The 14,838-nt window shown below is 47.0% G+C and overlaps 1 protein-coding gene across 2 annotated transcripts in view; it reads right to left on the bottom strand.

The window, feature by feature from the left end:
- DOCK1 (dedicator of cytokinesis 1) overlaps positions 1–14,838 on the bottom strand; it is a 545,628-nt gene that overhangs the window by 182,670 nt on the left and 348,120 nt on the right. The gene's annotated exons all lie outside the window — the stretch shown is intronic.

Here is a 14,838-nt window from a genome sequence, read left to right as displayed (position 1 = left end):
GAACTGTCTCTCAGAGAACAAATCCGAAATCCCGTCAAATAAAAATAGCTCCCCTTGAATTTGAACTCAAGAATGTTCACTAACGTCAAGGCAATCGCTAGGAAATCAGCCTCTAACTTGGTCGTCGCAGTCACGGCCAGTAATCCTTCATGGTCAGTCCCGGATGTAGCTGACTGTAGGCTGCTGTGAGGCTACCAGATCCCTCTTCCTCTTCCTCAAGCCCAGAGCTCTGAGATCCACCCTGGCCCACAGCCCTGGCAGGCTCGCCAGGCTCCGACCTTGGGCACATCGCTCACAGGGTGGGTGTCTACTGGACCTGAGCACTTTGACGTGGACAATCACAGCTTCTCTGCTAAGGAGCCCTTCCATGGCCCCAGGAGACCCTGTCACTTTCCTCCAAGAGAGGTTTGTGGATCCAACACCTCACAGATCTTTCAAGGGTGAACAGGAGTCAACCTGGAGGGCGATTTTCTTTTCAAAGCTGAGCAGGAAGACAAAGGGTGCTGCCCAGTGACAAGCCCCAGGCTTGCAACACAGACAGCAAACTCTCTTCAGAGGGCGGGAGCTTAGCATCTTTGCAACTTTCATTGTCTGGGGTGGCAGAGAACTCAGGTTTAAGGGCACCCACACCGCCAGGCCAAAAGAGCTTTGAGGGGTCAGAGGAGATGGGCTTCATTCCACAGAAAGCCCACACACCTCAAGCAAGAAGAGAACAGCATCCTGGAATCTCAAGGGGACACAGAGCAGGGATGGACGAGCCCCTGGCCCTGGCTGCCAGGACCAGAGTCTAGGCCAAAGGGAAGGCCGATTCCCCTCTGAGGTCAGGGAAGTGGGTGGGTGTGCGCTGCACTTCACGTGCGAGGTTATCCCAGCCACCCAGCAGGGTGGGGTCGGGGCTCTCTCAGGACGGGACGCACTGAACCACAAAACCCTGCCTCCCGCAGCCCCCGCTGTGACTTACCTCCATCCCCTGAGCGGGAGGCGTGGCAGAGGGCCCGATGCAGACAGCTTGGCTGCTGCCCCACCCGACAGGGAGAGAGGGGGGCCCGAGCCCTCGCAGCTGCTGGATCTCCAAGGTCCCAAAGCCCCCCCCTCGCATGTCGCTAATTTAGTGATGATCATCCAATCACACTCATCATGCGATGGTGAGGACATGCCCTCTGGCACTGGTGGAGGGGGACTCTTTGCTGGGCACTGGCACAGCCATCGTGAATCCTTCCAGGAGGCGGTTCGTCTACAGAGGCCCAGGGAGAGCCAACCACCGGCCCCAGGCTCCCGTCCGACCGGCAGACGTGTGTGTGAACCAGGGTCTGTCTAACCCTGCAGTCATCATACTTCTCCCTCTGTAAAGGGACCTCCTACCTGACACGACCCTAGTGACCTTGACAACAACATTCCAGAACTGGCATTCATTTTTCCATCCTTTCGAAATTCCTGGTGGCTCAGATGGGAAAGCGTCTGCTCGCAGTGCGGGAGACCTGGGTTCAATCCCTGAATCAGGAAGATCCCCTGGAGAAGGAAACGGCAACCCACTCCAGTACTCTTGCCAGGAAAATCCCATGGATGGGTGAGCCTGGTGGGCTGCAGTCCATGGGGTCACAAAGAGTCGGACACGACTGAGCGAATTCACTTTCACTTTCTTTTCCATCCTTTCACCTAGGTGATCGTGAGTAACACAGACAGAAGGCTTGTGCCACCTTTAGCATGTGACCTTGAGAACACGTTCTGCAATGGAAAACAGAACAAAACAACCGCAGCCTCACCGCTAAGGACAGCGATAAGAAACGTCCTTAGAAATTAACATCAGGGAGACATGGGCTTCCCGCTGGAGAAAGCAGGAGTTCCGTTCAGATCAGACTCCAAGGATGGTGACATCCATGCTGCCCCTCAGTTGTCTGGGTACCTGGTAGCTCAGACGGTAAAGAATCTGCCTTCAGTGCAGGAGACCTGCGTTTGATTCCTGGGTCGGGAAGATTCATGGAGAAGGGAAGGGCTACCCACTCCAATAATCTTGCCTAGAGAATTCAGGCTACAATACACGGGTTGAAAACAGTTGGACAAAACTAAGTGACTAACACACACATGCATACATAAATAGACACATACATATACATATGAGCATACATATATGTGTTTATGTATATGACATATATATTCATACATATTTTTTTTCAAGCGTTATATTATATATATGGTTTCTTTAAACTGAAAAACCATTCCAATTCACCGTATAGGCAGACTCTCAGTAATAAGCAGGATGTTTGCCTTCTTTCCCCTTTTTCTCGGTATGAGAGAATCACTTCCTAATGCACAGGATATTGGGGAGCTTAGATCCCGGAGAAAACACCCAACCACTTGACGAACACTGCTCAGAAATGCCAGGCCCTCATACATCACAGCAGGCCAACCACGGTTACCTCCAAAAGTGTCTCACCAAAAAGGGTTACTCTATTCCCTCTAAATCAAGCTTAATTCATGGGTTTAATATCAAAAATAAAGAAATCTCTCCAACATGCAGCTTGCTTCACATACTTCACTTCCAAATCGACTGCAGGTTAATAGCTAATTGGCAAACACCTTGCACACAATACATTGCAGGATCAGACGGGAATGAGATGGCCGTTTGCTTTAGTGGAGCAATAACATTCAGCCTGAAGAATCAAATCAGACTCCTGACCCTTAACCCCCGGGATGCTGGGGAAATCAGAAAGGCGGCCCGCTCCAGCATGGCAGAGAAGCGGGAACTTCTGAGGGAGGGTGAAGCTGTCCCCTGCCTCCCAGCTGCCTAGCCCTGCACAGCCAGGACAGAGGAGGAATCATGGAAAAGGTGTGCAGGACAAAGGGGCAGAAAGGTCCCCGGGGTGAAGCCACCACGAGGGGCATCGATGATTCCTGCATGCACGCCCAGTCTGTCAGTCATGTCTGACTCTGAGACTCCATGAACTGCAGCCCACTAGGCTCCTTTGTCCATGGAATTTTCTAGGCAAGAATATTGGAGTGAGTTGCCATTTCATCCTCCAGGGTACCTTCCTGACCCAGGGATCGAGTCCATGCCTTCTGAGCTTCCTGCATTGGCAGCTTTGACCAGCTAAGCAGTCAGGGAAGCCTACGGATGGCTCAGCCTTCATCACAGGAGCCAAGCCCCTCCAAACCTCCCCCCACCAATGCTTTCAACACATACAACCTACCACCACATTGCAGGTGAGGAATTCAACCAGAGAACTTCAGATTTTCTGGCTCTTGCATGAAACCTCACTCTGTGTTTTCCCCCGAACATAATGAATCAAGAGAGAATACAGGCTGCCGTGTATAATCACAGGAAAAGAGAGGAGGGGGAATCCCCTGACCACTTCCAAACCTCTGCATCCCAAGCAGCCCCATGGTAGCGATGCGATGGCCACAGGTCAGAAAATGGGGGAAAGATCATTTCTGCCTATGAAAAATGGATTAATACTGAGAAAAGCAGCAAGTGCTAAAAAGCTACCCGTTGATCAGATGGCTGGAGTGCTCCAGGGATGGTAAATGTTTGTAGTCACAAATTTTAACACTTAGTGCTTTCTATCCCTTCCTAAGACCCTGTGTACCCAAGACACGGAGTCAATGGCCACTGGGTCTTGAGCAGCGAGCAGGGCGTCTCTGATACAGCAATGGGGAAAGGCTGTGGAGTGCGGGGGCTTCTGTTTTGGAGCCATTAAAATCCACTGAACTGAAAAGAGCAGGGCTGTCAGAGTTCATTCTCTTCCTAAATCACCCACACTGTAGAATCACACAAAATATTTCACTTTACAATATAATTTGTATTTTCAATTTTCTTGCAGCTCTGGGAATTTGACAGGTACAGTATTAAGTAAAAACCCTCCTCTCAAGTCTGGCTGGAAAGGTTAAGAAGAAACAGCAAGCTCCAGCAGGCAGCAAGCAACCCCCTGCAGCTGCCTGACCTGCAGTCAGCGGCTGGCTTAGTACAAACACAGGTCTCCCATGCGCAGTTTTATGATACACTGAGAACAAATTTCAATTAAGGAAATTCACTAGCTAATAGAGCCTCAAAAGAATAAGAGGTTTCATTTGTTTATTGCATACCTGCATCTGGAGTTATTTATTTTGTGGACCTAAAAATAACAAGGGTAACTGCGTTTCATTCCTGGAAAAGAACCACTATGGAGTATGTCATGTGTTTTATCAGCCAACCTTGAAATAACATTTCCTATTGACATTCATTCTTTTCAGTCAGGCAGGCAGTCACTGTTCGTTCAGCACCTACTGTGTGTTGGACAGTGACACAGAACTCCACATCTCTGGGATGATAAGTGATTTCCCCAACATAGCATCCAAGAGGCCTGTAGAAATGCACACGATTTCACGAAAACATCACATGACACATGGAAGCATCTTATACAAACAAAAATGCAGAGAAGCCGTCATAGTCCCAACATTTCAAGTCTAAGAAGAAATCATATTAACAATATTATCATTTCTTTATAGACCTACAGATGTACTATATATGTGATTTTTTTTTTTAAAGTATTCCACTGTCAAGCTGAAGATGGAGACAAAATATTACTCAACTTTATTTCCAATCTTGTGTCGGGAAAAGAAGAGGAGCTTGACAAATAATGATGTCATTCCATGTTCAATCTTCAAGATGATCTCATGTCAAAAACTGCATTTCACGGAGCTTCAATATAGGAAAAACACTAAGCCTCACTATCTGTATGGTCCCCATGCTTGTTACGACAAATTGACCAGCAGGAAGTCCAGTGAGTTTCTTTCTGCAAGAATCCTCAGAGATTTTAAATTTCATGTATTCATTCATTTCTGGTGGCTATTCTGGCTCTTTGGTTGCAATGTGCAGGCTTTTCTAGCTGTGGCTTGAGGGCCTAGTGGCCCTGAAGCATCTGGGATCTTAGTTCCCTGACCAGGGATTGAACCTGTGTGCCCTGCATTGGAAGGAGGATGCTTAACCACTGGACCACCAGGGAAGTCACCTCAATGATTTTTTAAGAAATTTTATCAGACAAAAAATTTTAATGCCAACCAACAAAAGCTACTATTCAGTTGGGTGGGGGGATAAGTCACTAAGAAAAAAATAACTGCAACGCACATCCCTGAAACTAGGTTCAAGGATGCAAGGATAAAGAAGATGTGATGTATATTACAAAAGAATGTTGCTCAGCCGTGAGACAGAAGGAAATCCTGTCATTTGTGACAATATGGGTGGACCTTGAGGGCATTATGCTAAATGGAATAAGTCAGACAGAGAAAAACAAACACTGGATGATCTCCTATGTATGTAGAATCTAAAACAAAAACCGTAACTCCCCCGTAAGAGGTGCTCACTAATATCTCACACTATGTCTTACCTGCCAGGCATCAGGGGGATCTATGTTCTTATCAGTGTGATTCCAACACCCGCCTCACTCTCCTCATCACGTGGGCCACGCCCACAGGGATCTGCTGTGAGGCTGGAGCATCTTGCAGGGCATCTCTGGGAAAACTGCCTTCAATCCTTACCCTATAGAGGAAAGTTCAGCCCTGACAACATTAGCAGACAGCTGCTATTATTTATGTTAATGACTCCTGTCTTCACTGGGGTCATGACACAGGGAAGGGGTGCTGAGAGAAGTAGCAATAAGAAGAGGGTCACTGAAATGGATCACACATTTCTATTCACTATTTAACATTGCTGAGACTCAGTTTGTTCATCCATAAAATGGGGATAAAACTGACATTTGCAGGGGATGATTCTTTGCAGTAGGTGACTCCAATGTACATGGAAGGATATTTAGCAGCATCACTGGATTCTACTTACAAGGTGTCAACAGTCCCCATTGTGATAACAAAACTGTTGTCGAATATCCTCTAGGGGACAAAATCGCCCCTGGCTGAGAACCACAAACAGATATCTAACTCAATGTTGGCCACAGGCAAGCATTCAATTACCATGGGTTTCCTCCTCCACATGTTCCAGAGTTAAAACGATGACCGGAGAGGGTCTCACATTGCATGCAGACTTTCTTCTAAGTCCCAGAACATTGGAGGTAAAAGCTGAGGACGGAAAGATCTGGGATGCGACCTTAATAAAATGTATTTCCTCCATGAGAACTGGACCATAAAGATGGCTGAGCACTGGAGAATGGATGCTTTCAAATTGTGGTGCTGAAGAAGACTCTTCAGAGTTCCTTGGACTGCAAGGAGACCAAACAAGTCAGTCTTAAAGGAAGTCAGTCCTGATTATTTATTGGAAGGACTGATGCTAAAGCTGAAGCTCCAGTACTTTGGCCACTTGATGTGAAGAGCCGACTCACTGGAAAAGACCCTGATGCTGGCAAAGATTGAAGGCAGGAGGAGAAGCGGGCAGCAGAGGATGAGATGGTTGGATGGCATCAACGACTCAGTGGACATGGATGTGAGCAAATTCCAGGAGATGGTGGAGGACAGAAGCCTGGTGTGCTGCAGACCGTGGGGTCACAGAGAGTCCGACACAACTCAGGGACTGAACAACAGCATTTCCTGCTTTTCGTTTTGCATGGAGAGCAGTCTCATGCATCAGATAAAGAGGGTGTCTGGCTTCATTCCTGCTAAAGAGAAGTGCATCCTCCAGCATGAAGTGTCTGCAGGGCGGCCTTGTCGACACTGGCCAAGAGCTCACCGCAAGGTGTGCACCGTCTCAGAGAATCCTCACACCGATTTTGCCCTTTTAAAACTTTCCTCTAACGCAAGCTTCCCTAAATAAGAGTCCTGGCTAAGAGTGCTTCATCACTGCCATTCCTTGGAGAGTACTCTGATTTTTCATCTCAGGATTAAATAAAGAGGCAGTTTGAAAAGCTGGTATAAAATATCTATGCTGTGTGAAATAAATTGGTTATCAACAACCAGGTAAAATCTGGAATTATCTGTTTTAATTTTAGGCCAAGTTTATTAAGCAAAAGCAGGCATGCCAGGGAGTAACTATATGGAAAATAATAAAATAATTTATGAAAATGTCATGAAGGATAAACAGAACTCCAGAGCACCCTGCACGTGGGCACCTCTTCCTGCCAGGGGACGCGGAGCACCGTTCCCAGACCCAAGTAAAGAGTTGTCCCTGAAGCCTGGTGCGTCACCATGGCCACCTCTGCCCCAAAAGAAGATCTCATATGCTTCTCAGTGAGACCAGCCAGAAAGGTGCTCAGCCACAGTTCAGGTGAGCCCAGCTCCAGATGCAGGCCTGGGTCTCAGTGCCTGCAAACTGGGATCTGAGCTGCAAAACATCTCTGCTTTAGGCCAATTTTCTGGGAAAGGACCAGGCATCCCAAGGGGCACCAGACGAAAAGAACCCGCCTGCCAACGCAGGAGATGTAAGAGATGTATGTTCAACCCCTGGGTTGGGAAGAACCCCTGGAGGAGGAAATGGCAACCCACTCCAGTATTCTTGCCTGGAGAATCCCATGGACAGAGGAACCTGGCGGGCTGCTGTCGGACGTGACTGAAATGACTTAGCACCTCTACACATTTTGGGAGAGGATTAAGGATGCCAGAGTGATATTATGAAGTGTGTGAGCTAAATAAAATGCCGGCATGCTGAGCTCTTGGGAAATTTTCATTCCAGAATGCTTTCATTATACTGACTTTAAATTCCCGTTTCTTCACTCAAAAACAATACATATATTCTTCCTTTCGGTCCTTAGCTAGTGGTATTGTGACAGAGTTTCTGTCAGCTACTGTAAACTGTTTCCAAGGGAGAAATGATACTTAGGTGTGCTTAAAATCTTCAAGGCACCAGATACACTAAACCTCAAAAGGAACCCCAGTCATTTTCAAATAATAAATTACAAGCATCAACTAAAAGCCCCCGGCAAAGAAAGGGAAAAAGATACTGAGAAGAAACGATTCAAGAATCTCTTGAGCCCCAGTGCTTGATACCCTCGCTTTGAATTTGCACGAAGACTTCATCTGCATGCCTTTTCACGGGAGGAGCATTTCCCGGAAGGGGACTGAGCTGGAAACCCACTGCCCTCCCAGACTGGCCCGGCTTCTGGCTGGGGCTAGGGCTCTGGCCCTTGAGGCTGGCCCCCAGAAAGCGGGAACCCCCACCTTCCTCCCTCCTGGAGGCAAATGGTACATCTTCTCCTATCCAAGCCCAAGGTACAGAGCTGGCAAGGACCAAACATGTTCCACAGCAATGAAATCAAATAATACAATACCTGCAACCAATCTACCCTGCGAATTTGCCTTCTGAGCATTTTCATGACTTATCCCTAAGAAACCTGGCATCTCAGAGGTGGAATCCCAAAGTCTTACTGCTCTTTCCTGCCCCAGCTATACGCCAAATTAATTTTGGCAGACGCATCCATGAGCTTGCCTTCCTGGATATAGACACATCTGATGAAGACCATTTATCAGTGGGGAAAAATGCATGTTTGCAAGGAGGGAAATAGCTAGATTACAAGAACATGTATGGAGGGCTTCTTTGGTGGCTCAGAGGTAAAGAGTCCGTCTGCCAGTGCAAGAGAGATGAGTTCAGTCCCTGATCCGGGAAGACCCCGCAGGCCTCGGAACCACTAAGCCCGTGCGCACAGCTGCTGAGCCTGTGGGCTAGAGCCCGGGCGTTGTGACGACAGCCCACGCCCCCAGAGCTGGTGGGCCACAAGGAGAGAAGCCACCACAATGAGCAGCCCGCGTGCCGGATCAAAGGGAAGCCCCCTCACCGCAGCCAGAGAAAAGCCCGCAGAGTGATGAAGACCAAGCACAGCCACAAATACATGTATAAAGTGACATAAACAAGCGTCCGTGGAAAACTGACCCAAGGAGAGGAGCCATACACGACTCTAAGTGTATCAATATGTATTGCATACATTAGGTTGGTGGAGACATAAAGCAGTGTGTTGATGGGATGAGCAAAACACTTCTTAGTGCAACAATGCTGGACTCACAGATGAGGGAGGGAGGAGTCGAAATGAGCCAACACAGTCAAATGGAGGTAGTCTAGAACCCAACCGTGGGCCCACTGTGCTAGACTGCCCTGCCTCCATGCTGCCACGACCCCAAAACAAGTGAAACCCAGACAAGTGACATCCATAGCAACGCGATCTCATAAATTCCAAGTGGGGAAGAAATTACAGTGCTTCGTTTTTAAAGTCTTTATTGAATTTGTTACAATATTGTTTCTGTTTTATGCTTTGGCTTGTTGACCCCAAGGCATGTGGACTCAGTTCCCCAACCAGGGATCGAACCAGCACCCCTTGCACTAGAAAGGTGAACCCCCTGGACCACCAGAGAAGCCTCGAAATTTCAGTGTTTGAAAGTACAAATTTAAGATGAAAACCTGACTTCCGATAAAGTCAAACTAGCCAATAATTCTGATTGGTTGGTCTCCAGCATCTGCCTGGTCAACAACTTGCAAAGACTAAATCGGGTAGCTCAGAAAATCCACTACATTCAAGAAGCTTTAGGACTGGTCCAGTGATGACCGACTGCTCGTAAGGGTCAGCGTGCTGAGCCGTAACATCTCAGGCGTATCAAAACTGAAATACTAATGCCCTCCATTTCCTGTGGGCACAATTTTGAGTTCTCAACTGATTCCTTTATGGCGATATTCTCTTGCTCAATATGTTATACATAAGGATCTTCACCATAAATTGCCAGTCTTCCCTGACAAACTGCAAGGATCTTTTTTATCACCCAGTGAGAATTTTGCAACCCATTATATTTTCCTTCGTGCTTCATCTCCCAGGCAGCTTCAAGCATTTTGGCTTCTCAGAAGTTTCCAGTTTTCTCTATCATTTTACCTGGTCTACTTTATATCCACACTCTATGAATCCCTACTTGCAAAAATATACCAAGTTCTTTAGGAAGGTACATAGGATATTAAATCACAAATTATAAACATAAGCTCCTTTAGGCCCCAGCTGAACATGGACAAAATCAAGAAGAATGAAACACAAAATATACACCAACAGAGAAGGACCCCAGAAAACACTGATAATCACAGCTACAAACAATGAGAGTTCTGAGGAAGTAAAAGTGATTGTTTAATTTATTTTTCACCCTAAAAGAAGAGGACCTGGGGAGAAGTTGAATCAAGGTAGCTGAATTTTAAAAAGTCTGCTGCAAGTTTGAATGGTGGACAGATGTAAGAAAGGTTTTGTTTCCATATGAATATGAAAGTCTAATGCTAAAAATCTGAAAATTACACCCAATCCTGCCCCCCTTTTCACTCCGTGGTAAACAACAGAGATGCCTATCACAGGTAAATAAAAGCAGCTGATAACAAATGCTCCTTCAAGGCGAAAAAGGAACTCAGTCAAACCAACACACTCATTTCCTACCAGGTCACTCCTCTGCCTTAGAAATCTAGTCTGGGGACTTCCCTGGCGGTACAGTGGCTAAAATCTGTGCTTCCATTGCAAGGGGCAGGGGTTTGATCCCCGGTCAGGGAACTAAGACCCTACAGTGCAGCCAGAAAAAAAAACAAAATTGTAAACAATCTACTCAGGATTATTGGTCCACAAACACTACTGGGATGATGTCAAGCTCTGAGACCAAAAGGAAGCCAGAGAAACTCAACCAAGAGGTTGTATTCATGTTAACAACCAGAGAGAAGTCTAACAGAGCCACAGTATAATTCTTCACCAAGAGACCAGGCTACACACTCCGCAAAGCGTAAACCTGAAAATTCCAGCTGATCCAAGTTCAAGAGTGGCGGACAGCACTTACATGCCAACAGCAAATGTCTAGGCTTCCAATACCACCTGAGATCCTAAATGAAAACTTAGCGTCTGTTTCCCTCTGGGCAGATTAACTAGCACTTCTGCATGCTAACACACAAGCACACATCTACTGTATCTGAACTGTGCTTATCTTAAATGTCATCTCACCATCTGGCTCCCATACATTCTAGAACAGAGTTATAATGTCAGGCCATCACCAATCACTTGCCATCTTGAACACAGCAGTTGAGTGACTACTGTCCTTTGGGATATTCATTATATCCTATAAATTTGATTCTTGATTTACAAGCTGTGGCCCCAAAACTAATGGACGCTGTTTTTAATTACATTTTACAAGCCCCATGGACTGAAGAACAGTCTATTTGCAAAGGCAGAGCTGAACAAGCACACGAATATTTAAGGGACCAGAGAGGCTGGTTCTGTCAGTTTCTGAGCTGTAGGTGGTAAAGCTGCATGTCCAGCTGTGCTGTTAAAACTTAAATACAGACTCCGGAAGCTGCTGGGAATCACTGTTTATCCCAGGGAGGCAAGGAAGTCTGTGATGCCTGCTAGGAAGAGAGGAGCAGGCGAGTCTGGCAACATGTAAGATAACAAGCTCTTACATTACAGGAATTTGTTGTTTAGTCACGAAGTCGTGTCCGACTCTGCAGCCTCAGGGACTGCAGCACGCCAGGCTTCCCTGTCCTTCACTGTCTATCGGAGTTTGCTCAAACGCATGTCCACTGAGTCAGTGATGCTATCTAATCATCTCACTCTCTACTGCCCACTTTTCCTCTTGCCCTCAACCTTTCCCAGCCTCAGTATCTTTTCCAAAGAGCAGGTGGCCAAAGTATTGGAGCTTCAGCATCATTCCTTCCAATAAGTCTTCAGATCATGAACTCCTCAATATAGGAATAAAAAGGGACAAATAGATAATGCCATAGAAGCAATCCTCTATGGTATCTATGTAATTTCTACAGGAAATTATTTTATTATGATATCTAGTCCTAAAAGTCCACAGTAGGACTCCACAGAGCTCAGGAATGGATGTGATCCTCTGTAACACACACACACACGTTTAATGGCACCAAAAAGCTTAGTAGGAACTCCGTGACTTCTATGCTTAAAAGTCATTCAGGTTAAGTAGTAAATCTTAGAGAAAAATTGTGTTTCAGAGACTATAGGATTAAAAGCAAAGGCATACTTAAGGGGTGTGTGTGCTAAGTCACTTCAGTCGTGCCCGACTGAACTGGGACACGGCCAGTCTGCAGGGGACATGTAGTGTAAGCCAAGTCCACATGCCGCTGGTACCCATCCACCGCCTCCTGACGGCACCCAGAGCTGCCTCTAGTTCTGTGGTTTCACTACTGATGCGGCAGGGCTATCTCCCAGGTCTGGTTAAATGCAGACTGCGCACCGTGTGTGCTAAATTGCTTCAGGCGTGTCCGACTCTATGCGACCCTATGGACTGTAGGCCACTGGGCTCCTCTGTCCGTGGGATTCTCCAGACAAGAACACTGGAGTGGGTTGCCATGAGCCCCCCAGGGGACCTTCCTGACCCAGGGATCGAATCTGAGTCTCTTATATCCCCTGGGTTGGCAGGTGGGTTCTTTACCACTAGCGCCACCTGGGAAGCCCCTAAAGGCAGAGGCCCCTACTTATTTCACTGTTAGATGGGAAAGACAGGACAGTCGTTTTCAGCTACAGCATCCAGCAGAGTAAGGAGAACCCAAGTTTTCATGGGGATCCAAGACAGCGGGCTTTGTTTGTCAATGTGTTTGTTTTATGTGGAAAATAGGCCACTAAAAACATGAAAACTGCAGCTCTCGAGCCTCATGCTAAGCCGTCACTCAAAAAAGTTAATCCCAACAGAGAAAAAGGAAGAGAAGCCTCGTGCTTTAAGTTCCTCACGTTCTGGGTAACGATGCAGATCCCAAAAGACAGCAAGGGGAAACCCAGGAAGCCGAGGTCAGGACCCCTGCTCTGAGCCGCAGGCCGCCCCTATCTCTGCAGCTGTGGGAGGCAGCCTGGGCCTCCCCACTTCTCCTCGGGTGTCTTCAGATGCACGGAAAGAGGTTTCAGCCACAGCAACATATGACTTCAGAGGGACGACACTCACTGAGGCTCAGCCTTGGCAAGAGACCTGCTTAGAACAGCAGTTGCTGGTTCCCAGGGCCCATTTCATCCCCGTTGTCCCAGAAAGTGGGACTTCCCTGGTGGTTCAGCAGGTAAAGAATCTGCCTGCCAGTGCAGGAGACATGGGTTCAATCCCTGGGTTGGGAAGATCCCCTGGAGGAGGAAATAGAAAACCAATCCAATATTCTTGCCTGAAAAATCCTATGGACAGAGGAGCCTGGTGGCCCTCAGTCCATGTCCATGAGGTCACAAAGAGTTGGACAGGACTGAACTAAGCGTGCTCATTACAGAAAATATTATATCATCACCCAAAAAAGGCAAAGGGAAAGATCCTTGCCACTATGAATCTGCTCATGGGGTGGACAAAATCATTAAAAAGAGGCAAAGTCATCAGGGAAAATGCAAATGAAAACCACAGTGAGACATCGTACACATCTGCCAGAAGGGCCAATAGAAAAACATCAACGACAGCAAATGCCGGTAAGGAGGCAGAGAAGATGGACATCTCTTCCAGGGCTAATGGGGATGGAGAATGATGCAGCCAGAGTCTGGCAGTTCCTGATAAAACTAAACATGCAATTACCATGCAATCAGCATTTAAAGGCCACACTAGTGTAAAGAACCTGCCTGCTAAGGCAGGAGATGCAAGAAGTGCAGGTTCGATCCAGGGTCGGGAAGGTTCCCTGGAGGAGGGAATGGCTACTCACTCCAGTATTCTTGCCTGGAGAGTCCCAGGGACAGAGGAGCCTGGGGAGCTGCAGTCCCTGGGGCCGCACAGAGTCTGACACGACGGAAGTAAATCATCGCAAGCACAGTATTCACACCCCCGGGACGCTTGTGCCAGAGAAACGAAGACTGAAGTCCACACAGAAACCTGTACGGGGACGTTCATAACACGTCTATTTGTAATAGACCTATCTGTAACAGCCCCAGACTGAGGATACACCAGACGGCCTTCAGTGGTTAAAAAAAAAAAAAAAAAAAGCTAAACCATTGTGGTGCATCCATACTGTGGACCCCTCTGCAGCAATGAAAAGGAACAAACCACTGACGCAACAGCTTAAGTGAGTTCCAGAGGGATCCTCATGGTGAAAGGAATGTTCGGTGTCCTCACCGTGGGGGCGGATTTGAGAACACACACCACGTGAAAAACAAATTGTAAGAAAGGAAACAATATTGTAAAGTAATTAGCCTCCAATGAACAAAAATAAATGGAAAAAAAAAATAAAACCCTAAAAGATGAAAAAAGAAAAAAAAAGGAAGGAAACACAAGCATTAAGGCCTATAAGTCCAGCTGGGAAAATGTAAGATAGCTAAATTGTATCAATGTCCGTTCCCTGGTTGTAGTTCAGGGCTACAGTTTCGCAAAATGTTATTGTCAACATTTTACCAGGGTAAAGGGCACCCAAACTCTCCTGTCTTACTTCTTACCACTGTACTGACTATAAACCGACAATCATCTCCACAGAACCCTCAGTAAGAAAGAAGGGGCAAAAAGAAATCAACCGAAATTCCTTCCAGAAACCTCCTGTGATTGAGAGCCCCATGATCTTTGACGGCACTTACAGAAATTGCAAAACCCACGTGCTAGAAAACTAACCAGCAGCCCTCACAGGGAGATGATGAACAAGGCACACACTTAATATTTAATAAGTATAATGAAAATGCTCATGATTTTTTTAAGCTGAAATATGTGAAACGCAAACACCTTTCAAAAACCTCCCGTGGAACTGAGAATCACTTTGGCTAATAAACACATATGGTTAAAATTGGATGGCGAACAGAAGCCCTGGACAAAGGCAGAGTGAAGGATGGATCGCAGTTATGTTTGTTTTCTGCGGGGGGCAGAGCCCAAGCTCTCGACCCCAGAGCCCTGCACTGACATAGGAAAAGCACTCAATCTCCAAGCCCACTTTCCCAAAGAACCATTTGCATCGCAGAAGCGGGGCCACCCTCTAGTACGCAGGCAACACATCCATTCCCACCAGCCGTGAATCGGGCACCTCCTCAGGGA

This window comes from Muntiacus reevesi, chromosome 2 (assembly GCF_963930625.1).
Source record: "Muntiacus reevesi chromosome 2, mMunRee1.1, whole genome shotgun sequence".
Taxonomy (NCBI): Eukaryota; Metazoa; Chordata; class Mammalia; order Artiodactyla; family Cervidae; genus Muntiacus; species Muntiacus reevesi.
The sequence above is the reverse complement of the archived record's forward strand: the minus strand, read 5'-3'. Positions and strand labels throughout refer to the sequence as shown.